The sequence below is a fragment of the Numenius arquata genome, chromosome 17, assembly GCF_964106895.1.
Source record: "Numenius arquata chromosome 17, bNumArq3.hap1.1, whole genome shotgun sequence".
Classification (NCBI taxonomy): domain Eukaryota; kingdom Metazoa; phylum Chordata; class Aves; order Charadriiformes; family Scolopacidae; genus Numenius; species Numenius arquata.
The window spans coordinates 5,801,187-5,813,801 of NC_133592.1; positions in this window are offsets into that span (position 1 = coordinate 5,801,187).

Here is a 12,615-nt window from a genome sequence, read left to right on the forward strand (position 1 = left end):
GGAGGTGAAAACCCATCAACATTCAATGATCCAGGAGCTGATCATGATGCAGAAGTGCATTTCACTAGTACGGGTCATTTTGAGTTACAACAAGCAGCGACTTCCCACATAGATAACAAAAGACAACGTCCTTAACACCCTTAACTGTTATTTCCGTCTTCTGGTATAAGTAATTCCAGCAAAAGGAATGGGATTATAGGAAAACAAATTTTACCAGACTGGTTCAAAATATTAAAATGCTTTGTATTTTGCAGGGTCTTTCATCCCAGAACTGAAAGCATTTCTGCAGATATGAGTTAATTCACACAATACTCTTGTGAGACAAAAATTATTGTTAGTTGTTTCTACCAATATCCTGGATGTGACTGCAGAGATACTCTTTTTATATATTTTCTATTTTTCTGTGGTTTTTCACTTAATTGGAAAATAAGCACTGGGGATACTCCAATCACACACAGAACATATTATGTTGTTTTCCTTTTTTAAGCAGTGTAATATTCATTGCACATACCCCCTGTTTATTTGCTGTAGAGAACTTGTTCCCTTAAATTAATGAGTATGTAAAAATACCTATATAAGGATCTTAATTCTTAGCTGCATGGAGAGTCTAAGAAATCCCCTAATTCATGGTACAGGGACATTCCTACAAGGAGTAGCTGGGAACCTCCTGAGATGGGCTGAGCTTTCTCACCCCTTTTCAACTGAATTGAAATCGTCGCAGTAGGCACTTCACAGGTGCCTCAAATTACAAAAACTATAACATGTACAGAAGTGCTTTGTTAAAGAGAGCTGGATCAAAATATATGCTTAAAACTCAGGGTATGCACATGTACTGAACACAGGGAAACGGCAATTAGCCCAGAGCTCACAACATTTCCATTGATTTAAGTCACGCAGCACAACACTTCTAGGGCTAGGCTTTCTGGCAGTGAACTACTTGTTCTTCCTGGGGAATCCCTTCTCCCTCCTTCCCATGTTTTAAATGTATATTCTGTTAAAGCCAGTTGAATGTTCCATTTGGTACTCCTCTGCTTTTCCAATTTAGGAAAAAAATAAATCTAAAACCTACAGAAAGGTGTTTGTGTCTGTGAGGTTGTGGTTCTCTGGAGATGATGCTGAGACAATCTGTATGGATTCTGGCTGCATCACTGCGCTTGCCTGTGTCTCTGCACAGTCAAAAGCTCCGTGGCGAAGACACGGTCTCTGCCAGCAGAAACCCTCATTTGGCTTGGTGGGGCCCGATTCTGTGTTGCGGGATCCCCCACCTTTTCAAATAGCAACAGTGATTTTCAACCCCAGTGACTTGCAGGAGCCAGTCAAACTCGCGTGGGAAAGAATTCACCCCCAGACTAAGTAAACGTGTGTGGAAGAGTCTTGAGAAGAGTTGCAGAAGGTGAGCATAGGAAAAGTCTTCCCAGAGCCCAGCATAGAGGCAGTTAAAACAGCAATTTACACAGGCTTTTCACCTACATTCCCATGCATATTTATAACACCAAAGATCATTAACACCTAATCTCTTTAGATGACTAACAAGCTTCACAGTATCCTAAATCTCCTCCAGATGATGCCTCAGGCAAAGCTATTTTCATCCTGAAGAAGCAGCTTTACCACCTTAATGCTGTGCCTTATCTGCTGTCTCTCCCAGGAGGACTTGGGTTCCTAGCAGCTCTCCTGCTCATCACCCACGTATGATTATACAGGTAGCTTCAGCAAAACAACTAACCCCATCGACCTGCCCGAGTGATCAGCAGCTTTTTACTTAGTAGCGATAAAACTGTAGTTGAGTTAGGCCTGAGCGTACCCTGCAGCGGAAATCCAGAAGACCCTGCCCAAAATCCAAAGCATTGCTTTGATTCTCTCCAGCATCAAACTAGTACATCGATGTGACAGCTTCCTCTACAACTGGACTGGAAACAGAAACAAACCCAGCTGGTAAATAGAAAGGAAACAAGAAAACTCATGGTCCTAATTCTGATGTAGTTTATTCTGCTTTTCCATCAGCATCACTCCACTGAATCCCTGTTATCTCTGCTTTACAGCACTGCACACGAGAGCCATATGCAGTTATAAGGACATGGAAGAACCCTGCTCAATCCTGGCCCCCCACATTCAGTCTTTCATTAGTGCTAATTGCTATGCACTAGGACTTCCTACAGATGTTCTTGCTTGGTCTCATGTTGTAGTGACTGTTATATATGAGAAAGCAACTCTTTTCCATGAAATTTTTTTATTTTGTATTTGAAGATTAAATGACAAGTTGTTTCTATGTGTGCTATTGCCTAACATTTCTGATTAGCAAAAAATGAGGGTACGTTCACAGCAGACACTTTTCTAAAAGCGGGACCACAATTTAATTAACCACTCCACTAACAAATTCTGAGTAGAAATTAAAAGTGGTTCAGATTAATGACTTTGTATTCACTGTTCTGGGAATTTCTTATGCCCTGCTGGTTTTAACTTCAGGTTTGTTATTTAAAAACCTTAATCAGGAATTTGTATGGCACCGATTAAGACTTGATTTAAATGGTCCTGCAATAATTTCCATGTGAAAAGGACATTGCCACACAGCTCATGCACTTAACACAAGGTTTTGAATGAAATAAGAGCTACAATGTCGACAACCACAGCTGAAATCAGAATCAAACCCATACTGAGTCAAATTTTCCTGCTTCTGCTTCCACTTACAATATTTAAGTCTGGACTAACTCCCTTGAAGTTGCTCCAAATTAAAAGCTGCACAAGTGAGAGCAGAATTCAATATTTGGTCATTCTATGAAGTATGATGAATACCTGCTGTGAAAATAAGAATAGAAATTAAAACTCATCTCTCTCTCTTTCAAATTTAGGTCACTTGTGGTGATGTTATGAAGAAATAAATAAAAGCCCTGCAAAGCCCCATCACAAAAATATCTGAATTAGTTCTGCTGAACTCAAGACTCAAGTATGAGATCACTTGTATGCATTATATAAAGGTTTTCAGACACTTCTTCGCTATCAGAATACTGGAAAAACAGGTGGATTTCCCAATGAACCCAAATGCTGCTGCTAAGAGATGTTTCCAAATGACCTAAACCCCCCTATTTTTTCTAACTATTCTACTTCAAAGCATCCTAAAAATTGGCTATAGATCAATAAGGGGGAAAAGTCAATTCAGCACATACTACTTCAAGTATTTACAATTTGATTCGTTCTTTTTTAAGATACTAAAAATTAATATTGTTCACTTTCCAACTTGACTTGAATCTCATTCACCAGTGACTTTTAACAGCGATGGGACAAGGGGCAACGGGCACAAGCTGGAACATAGGAAGTTCCATTCAAATATGAGGAAAATCTTCTTTCCGGTGAGGGTGACAGAGCCCTGGAACAGGCTGCCCAGGGAGGTCGTGGAGTCCCCTCCTCTGGAGATTTTCAAGACCCGCCTTGATGCAGTCCTAAGTGATGTGCTCTGGGCAACCCTGCTTCAGCTGGGGAGCTGGACTAGATGATCTCTAGAGGTCCCTTCCAACTCTGACAATTCCGTGATTCTGTGATAACCCTAAACCTAAACAATCTGTGCTCTCTGAGGGGCTGTGACGGAGAACACAGATCTTTTGAGTAGCTGATAACAGTTTGAAGCAGCCTTCAATAAAAGCTTTGGTCCAACGAAGCCAGAATAATAAACAAAATACCTATGGTTATTTCAAACTTTACAACAAACTAGCTAAATTCAGCTATTGCAAGCGCCAATTAATTACTTTAGAGAAAAGGTAATTGTAAACTGTATGAATCCACTATTTTGTATGTCCATTGAAGATGCCTCTGTCATAGTGGTGAAAGGACACAGAAAAAAAAAATCAATGGATTTATTTGACTAGATTTCATTGGCACTTGTGCTTGTGTGAGTTTGAAGTAACTCTGAAGGATGTACAGTAATTCTCAGATGTTGTTATCTTTCTCCCTGCTTGTGTTCAGCAGTATGAAGTTCACTTTGACTTTCCACATCTCTCAGACAACACAGTCTGAAGTGAAGCAGGCATATACAGAATGTCCATTAACACAATGTCCTTCACCTGGAAAACATCATTTATAAAGCTAAGGAAAAGACCATGACAGGTCTATATCAGCAGTTTTAAAGTTAGCCAATTTATGCCGCTGAAGATGACGACTGGGGCATAAACCACAGAGGAATGTATACAGGTGGATTGCCTACTAACTGCAGAAAAGCAGGGGATCAATTAAAGTACTAGCAACAGAGGAGAAAAAATTATGAAATAACACCATATCAACAATATCTCTTTTTTCTCCCATTATACCAATAGATATAAGCAAGTCAAGGAAAACTACCATGATTTTATGAAATAAAAAGAAATACTTACTTCTTGTTTCAGATTCTGCCTTATCTGGCTCTCCAGACTAGATATGAGACCCTCACAGAGCCGTTTCTTTAATGTGTGAAAAAGCAGACAAACTCAGCACTTACTTGTGCTGGTTAAACCAGGATTTAAACAGGTAAGTCATCCAAAAGAGGGTACACTTAACAGAAAGCCCAAGAAACCAATGACCTGTCCCCACATAATAGGTGAGTGTCAGAGAGCTTCAGTTATTATCTGTGTGTGTTGTCCAATAATTAGCAAGGAAGCCCCTAAGAGATGTTGGGCTGGAGCAAAACTGCTCTGCAGGAGATTTCTACCAGTTTGTGTGATATTTGGCAACTATCTGCTAAAAGGAAAGTAATGTGGAGGGGTTGTTCACTTTCTTTTTTCTTTTTTAATTCTACTTGCAAAACGACTGCTTGTAACTCTACCTATTTATTCTTACCCTGGCCTGGCTTTGACTATCTCTATTAGCTGCTACTACAGAAGCTTGCAACTCATGCCACAGACCCCGCAAGTTTGCTCTTTCGCGGAGTGATGACTCCTTGGTTGTCTAAAGATAGCTCATCAAAACCAGATTCACTAGCAATAAGTTTTTCAGGCACTTCTGACATTTTAATCCATAATCCCCAGGCAATATCTGTCTCATGTAGGAATTCTTCACTCAAATGCCTTTAGGGAGATACATGAGCAAAAGGTCAACATTTGCTAAGTGAATACTAGATTCAGGTGTCTCCAGTTGTGGATGCTGAACTTTTGACACTTAAGAGTTCAGTATTTCACAAAGGAGATAACTCACCATCTTCCGATAGTGAAGCTTTTAATGTTATCTCTAGAAAGCACTGAAAATATGAATGACCTTAAGTCACTAATCAAAACCTCAAAGTAATAAATAAGGTGCATTTTAAAGAGAGAAGATTTCCACTCCCAATTTTGTTTAAATTATCAATGTACTTCTCAAAATAATCAGTTTGACAACTGATAACTTTTTTTTAAACAAGCAAGATAAGTTTATAAAGAAGTGGTGCAATAATTTTCAACTATATTTAATTACTAAAGTATCTCTCTACTTCCTGGTAATAACAATCTTTAATTATGCTTATGAATATGCTGAATTTCCCATACACCTGTTTAATTGAAAGCAGATGTTCATTCTGCAGCAGGTTATTTTCATAATATGCATCACTATTAGTTTGCTATTGCTATCACAACACACCGGGAAAACCAATATACAAATAACACAGAATAGTTTGTGTGGGTATGAAGCTAACTGCCTATTTATTCTATCTTTTCTTACTCCTCTTCTGTCACCATGCGCGATTTCAGAGTGCTGCGTTTGTTATATTATTATTATTATTATTATGTAAACCGTTCAACATTTTATTTAACTTGTACCAAAATTCCAGTTCAGGTAATTCACTGTGCTGTTGGTTTAGATAATAAGCAACAAATGATGTGGCCTCCTGGGTTCTGTGGGGGAAGACACTTCATATCTGCCGCAGACAAGGCAGATGATACCAATATAATCCATATGTAAAGGGATAGTAAATATTCTTCAAAGGTGCAATCTCTTTTCAGCACTGTCAATCCGCACAAGAGTAGAACTAGTGACCTAAAGATGTAAGGCCCTGTACAGCCTCATTCATTTCCTAAGACTGTGTGCTAATAAGATATTAAGGCCCAAAGGACTAAAGACGTGTTGAATATATTCCTCTGGAGAGGTACAAAATGTCCATTACAAAACACAAAAGAATATGAATTCAAGTTTTCCTCCCATATTTTCTCTTAGTAATGAATATAATGTGCAGCACAGGCCACCTCTCCTTCATTTGCTTATTCCTGTCTCCTGGTTTCCTCCCTTGTGACCGGCTACCTCTGAACAGTTTGGCAGTGCCATTCTCTGCCATTACTTCTCTATGCATCTGGTTTGGAATCCCTCTCCAGAATTCATTTGCAGCTGAGGTGTAAACAGCACAGTCTCCACCTCATTAGTGGTGAAAATGGCCTTGCAGCTGATCTGTAATCATCTTGAAAACATTAATTTTGTTGCAATGGTGGTGTGCTGCTTTTGGGCATTGGTGTCATAATCTCCTTAAGACAAGCGACGTACTGGTTCAATGCAGTAATTAAAAACTGAAATGCAGGACTTTCTGCAAATCCAGGGAAGCATTTCAACTTTTCCTACGTGCACATCACTCTAGATGGATGTTCTTGTAGTGATTTGAAAACTATTTTAACTAATAATTTCTCCTACATTCTATGTACATTTACTCAGTGAACATAACATAAGCAATTATGTTGATTAATCTGGAGTGGGGTTGTGAAGTATCTCATATTACCTGTTGGCCATTCTGGGGGTTGTCTCCCAGAATCACCCAAACAGCACAGATTCTCTTGTGAGTTTGTTCAATCTGCAGAAATTCAACCGAGACAATTCCCCCAGGGTAGAACCAAGGAATTAAGTTCAGAGTATTCTACGTTTATGGGCCTTTTTAGTTTTGATGGAGGATCACGCCACAAAGCATCAATAAATGGGAGCAAAGCCAGGTCCCGCCCCACACAGTGTTCCTAAGCAGGGACTGCTGGATATGAAGACTGAGCGAAGGAGGCAGGAATTTGCATGTTGATTGATTATGATTTTTCCCCTGTATGTAATATACTGAGTGACACATAAAGAGTGAAGAACTGCTACTGTGCGTCTGATTCCAAAACAGGAAAGCCAGATAGACTGCCAACCAGCAAAAGCTATTTCTTTTCAAGAAAGACACTTCAAAACTCATAATCAAGTCTACAGGGAATATACAATTTGAAATATAACATGATTAGCTAGAATAAACTTTGATTTGATTTCCTTTGGTGATAAAAATTTCAGATAATCAATTTATGATAAATGCACTTGGGACACACTACCCAGGGTAAAAATTAACAGATGTAAAGAGAAAAGAGTGGGGAGTTTAATTTTGTTTAAAATTCTGGAATAGAAATTATAGAAAAGAAGTGTAACTGTGATTCAGTAATTTAACTTTTTGTATCTTTTTCAAGAATAATTATTAAAAATTCTTCTCAGGTCTGTTAATTTACTTCTGAATGCTTTACTCCTAACTAATGACGCCATAGCCTAATGAGAAATAAATTAGAGGGCGGCTGTAGTATAGCAACAGTGGGAAAAGTTGACTTTATTAGAAGATTATGCATTAGATCTGGATTTATAATTGCATTTTCTCTAATCACAAGCCCAAGAAACGACATTTTACTGAATATAAATACTTGCAAGGGAAAGAAAAATTCAGCCATACCATTAACCATGTGGTAGCATGGATGCTAGATGTGTTATTGATCCGATTTTTTCTTAATTTTTTACTATCATTACTCTTAATTTTTTCTACTACTAAATGATTCCCTGCAGTGGAAACATGGGAATTACAAGGGAAAACATGGCTATCTGCATTCCTTTCCTTGACAACATCAAACTATTCTATTTCTGCTACTCTCTGTTTTCTTCATAACGACCTCAAACAATGGAGTTTAGCAACTGTGAAAACAACAAATCCCTCCATGTTTTTTTAGATTCTACCTATTAAGAAACTGAGTTAGTTTAAGGAAATTAGATAACACTTGTTATCTTAAAGTCCTATGGGTCACTTAGGTTTGTGTGGGGTAGCTTGAAAACATGCTCCAGAATATGTTTGCTGTTTCGCCCTCCATGCCTGCAGACTCCAGTACTGAGCCCCTCAGTACCTCATGCATCAAACCAAATGAAAAATTAGGCACTGGGGGAAAGGGAAATGCTGGATCAGAGATCTACAATCTTAAGTGCTGTGTAGCAATAAAAAATGAATGTGCAATTGCAGCTTATCCAAAATCACAGGAAATGACTGAATTCACGCCACCGCTGAGCAGAGATTAGTCAAGAGACAGACGTTAAATTTTACAGCATTTTAAAGCTTCAGGCTTTAGAAAGAAATTTCCAACCCTTTCTCTTGTGTTATTCAGTGTTTTGAAAACTACCCTAGAATTATGTAGCTTTGCATGTATGATTGGTCACAGCAGGGTTTAAAGCTCGGTGACTGTCAACGCTTAAATATCTGGAAGTTCTATCCATATAGCTTTCCAGAGCTTCGATACTTTTTCAGACTTAGTTGATCAGTTTTGAGGTGAAATCCCTCTGCCCTCAAAAGTCAATGAAAGTTTACTGCTGGCTTAATCAGATCTCTTGAAGGGGAAGATTACTTCTCAAGCCCGTACTCACTGGTTGCATCTCATATGTAGCCATGAAGGTGAGCTGTTTTATTCCTATGTTCAGCATCTTTGCAGATCTAAGAAATGTTCCATAAGCGAAGTTTCACAGTTGTCCCTTTTCAGCAAAATTCATTGCTGCCTCAAAGCCCACTTACAGATTTTATCCAATGGGTCTTTGGTGCATCCCTGTTTTAGGCACTAACTAATTTTGGATCTTGCCTTCCCAAAGGAGACAGCTTCTCATAGAAGTGGGCCAACAGATGATCAAATGGACCCAATTTTCCAGGTACAGAACTGTTAGTTGAACCCTAGTTCTCATGAGTCAAAAATGTAACCATTGCATTCGTAACTGTAAGCAGTTTAATGTCTACTCCATGCAGAAATTGCCTCTACACTCAATAATAACTGATAATAGATTCAGTTTTCAAATGGTTAAAATATAATTTAATACAGGTTTTTTTCAACACCCGAGTCATGTACGTGATCCAGACCTTTCTGCTGTGGTCCAAATATTAACTGTGTCAGCACAGTATTTTCTTTCCCTCCTGGAATAAAAATTTAGCAATAAACTCCAGAGGCAAAGTGGCATCTAGCTAATGGCATTCAATCTAAGCTTATTGCAGATCGACCTTGAATGCTGCCAAGTCTCTAACATGTGCTGACAATACAGCATCGTTGCTAAGCTACCTATTATTAATCTTTGCAATGAAAAATGAAGAGGTCAGAATGTGTTGAAGGTGTGTTTATTACAGAGCTTGCACAGAGGGTCTCATTTGAAAGCTTAGATATTTCACCATTTTTATTGCTGTGAAAAGCTTTTAATTTTTTGTAAAGATTTGAATCTGAATGACAAGTCACAATTTATGACACTGATCATCCCTTAATTAAATAGCAGAAAAAGCAATACATATATATTTTGTAAATATTCATCTGTCTACACTCAGGCAAACAGAAAAGGAAGTTCCAGTCATTTGTAATTGAAAAAGAAATGATTTAGTACTTGGTCTCATGGACAAAGTTGCAGTATGTTGGGTCTAGAAAAGCCTCATAAAAATGCACAGGGCAATAACTAGTGTTTATTAATTAAATAATTAACGATTAATTAATTAATAATTAAATTATTATTAGAACATTCTCCATTCTTATTGTCTGCTCCTGTCTTCTGGGTTTATTTCTTGTTGCTTGTATTTTTATTTAGCTTTGTGGTGTTTTCGTTGAGGATCAAGATTGTATAGAGAAACAGAATACATTCTATTTATCAATAAATCATCAAACAGAAAAACAAAGACCAATGAACGGGCTGTGCACACAAAGAATGAAAAAGGGGAAAACTCCACATCCTTTGAAAGAAGAAAGGGCCAGGATAAGAGCCAAAAGTGGCCCAGTGTCATTCTGCCACAAAGGAAATAGATGTAGGAGGTGAGAAAGAGACTGAGTATATATTTTCAAAGGAGAAGTGCATAGGTTATCAAAGTCCTGTATGCAAGAGCTGCTGATACACACAGGGACCCCCCCAAAAAAACGGTAGCCAATGCTTTCCAGGAAGGAAGACATCTCCTTAAAAAGAAGAAGTCAAAAGCTGACCAACCAAACTTTCTGAAGACTTGTTTTCAAGAGAAGTTGTATCAGCAAAAGCTGAAGTGTGTATTTCAGGAGACATCTGCATGGAGATTTTCTCCCCCATGGAAATACTTCTGACATGCGTTATGATAATTTGGAGTATTGTCAAACTTCACCCAAGGATGGGAAAGGAAAAGCGTCCTGAGGTGGACAAGTACTTATTCTAACTGTATCGGTTTAACTTGACTTGGGAGTTATGCACATATCACCGTTAAAGCTTCGTGTAAAACCCACCTTCATATCCCTAAACACTAATCACACGAGAACATTGGAGAAACCAAGATGACCGCTAGCCCCCAGGAATCTGTTTTTCTTCTAAGGCCAGCTCTGCTTTTCTGGTCTGTGCTCACCACTCCCACAGCCCCCAGCTCCGTCTGTGCCAGGGTGCGCCCACCGCTGCTGTCCACCTGGACACCCTGAGTCACTCTGAATTACAGCATCACTGACAGAGCACAACAAGGACACTTTAAAACAAACAGGTTTTGATCAAATACCGTTTAGAGACTATACTTCCTCAGTTCTTAATACTCGAGAGTGTTTCCAAGCGGGGTGAGGATTTAGGCATGAGCTCACGCAGAGGAGATTCATCTGGTTTAGCTGTGTTGATCTCTGACTCCTTCAGTCACATCAATAGCAGCCCTCGGGTTCTAGATTTTCAAAAGGCCCTAAAACCACTTTGCAGTAAGACTCCTTCTAGCACCTGAAGATACGCCCATCAAAGACTAGGCATGTTTTTTCCAAGTGTTTGAAGCAAGAGTTTTAAAACTTATCCTTCAAAAGCTGGAAATGCTACTGGGAAAGATGAGTAACAGTGTTCTCTTTCCTGCCGTTGTCGCTGAAAGAGCTCTGTCCTAAGTGACAGAGGGGTCTCAAGCACATTGTTACAAAGCACCACACAAGCAGAGACTCTCAAGAACAAACCAGTGTGAAACCACTCATAAGAAGCCTGACAGTGCAAGCGGATGTGGGATATAGTCCCAACTTTTCTTCTTTTTCTATTTGTCCTTGTAGCTCTTTTATTTATACTGCAGCTCTTCAGAAGAGCAAGATGAATGGAGCTCCCTCTGTGAAGAACATTTCTGTACAGCTAGAACAGTATCTTGCAACTGCAGCAGAGAATTTATCACCTAACATACAGAAGGTTAAACTACCCCTGGATTACCCTGTGTAGACAGAAAGATACCCTGTGGCCTGGCCAGACATATATGCTAGAGATGTAGCTTTGCCTTTTGTGTTTCTTAGCATCATCCCCCTGTTTCCACACGCCTTTAGTTTATTAAGGTGACAATTTTGACCATGGCAGACTTGGAAATGCAGTTCCTTGTTTATGCACAATTTAAATTTAGCAACAGTCATGCACAGTTCCTGATCTCTTCCCTAAATCTTAACTTGATAGAGGTGTCTCGGGAAGTGCTAAAAGTATGGCTCTGTTTCAGCTAGTTCTGAATGTCAAAGCTGTTCTTGAAAATAAATACATTGATCAGGAAAGTACTGCTTGTGCTGTGGCGGCAAGTGGTGGCTGAAAAATAAGAGAGATTTTTTGTCTCTCTTAAATTCTGGAAATTTAGTTTTGTTCCAAAACGAAAAGCAAAAGAGATCTTGCAGGATTTTTCCTGAAATGATGCAACAGTCACAGAAGGAAGGCTTAGAGGCCACCAATTAAAACATTCATCTGTTATGTAGTAATGTAGTAGACATTCAGCTATGTAGTAAGTTCAGTTCCTGTCCTGTTTGGAGAGATTTGAACTGGATTTGCACATATCCCACTGGAACATATCACTCCTCTGTCATCAGTGTCAGAATTATGCCCTCAAAAGGTTAGTCAAATATTACAGGGACTTATCAAAAAACACATGAAGAAATCAGTTTGTATTGGTCTCTCAGATCTATAAGCAGATAAAACTGTTAAGGGGCAAATTGTAGATTTTTCTATATTTGGCCTGGTTACAAGTTTTGAGTCTTAATAGCGAATGTTATTTTATTTAGGCTGAATATACAATTTCCATAAAAAGTGGGAGTCAATAAAATAACTGAATTCCTTATAGAATGGTACAATTAGAGTACAGTGCTATTTTTTCATGCAGGTTTGTAAATTCCATTGCTGAAAGCAAATATGCAGCATCATTCACTGATACATATGCAAGAGGCGTGTGAAGAGCTCAACTCCAACTGTGAATATGCAGGATCACACCCGCTGTTTGAATCAGAGAAGCAGATAAAGGCAGTCAGTGATTGAGAGGGTCATGTACCCAAAGGGTGAGCAATTACATAATGAGTGTCTTAAATATTTTATTTCAGCTGAGCAGCTTCAGCTTCTACCAGCAGAGAAGCTGCCCTTTGTACTTAGAATGATACCCAACGTCTAGGCTTTCTTGAAGTCAGTGACCAGGTTTGCATGTCT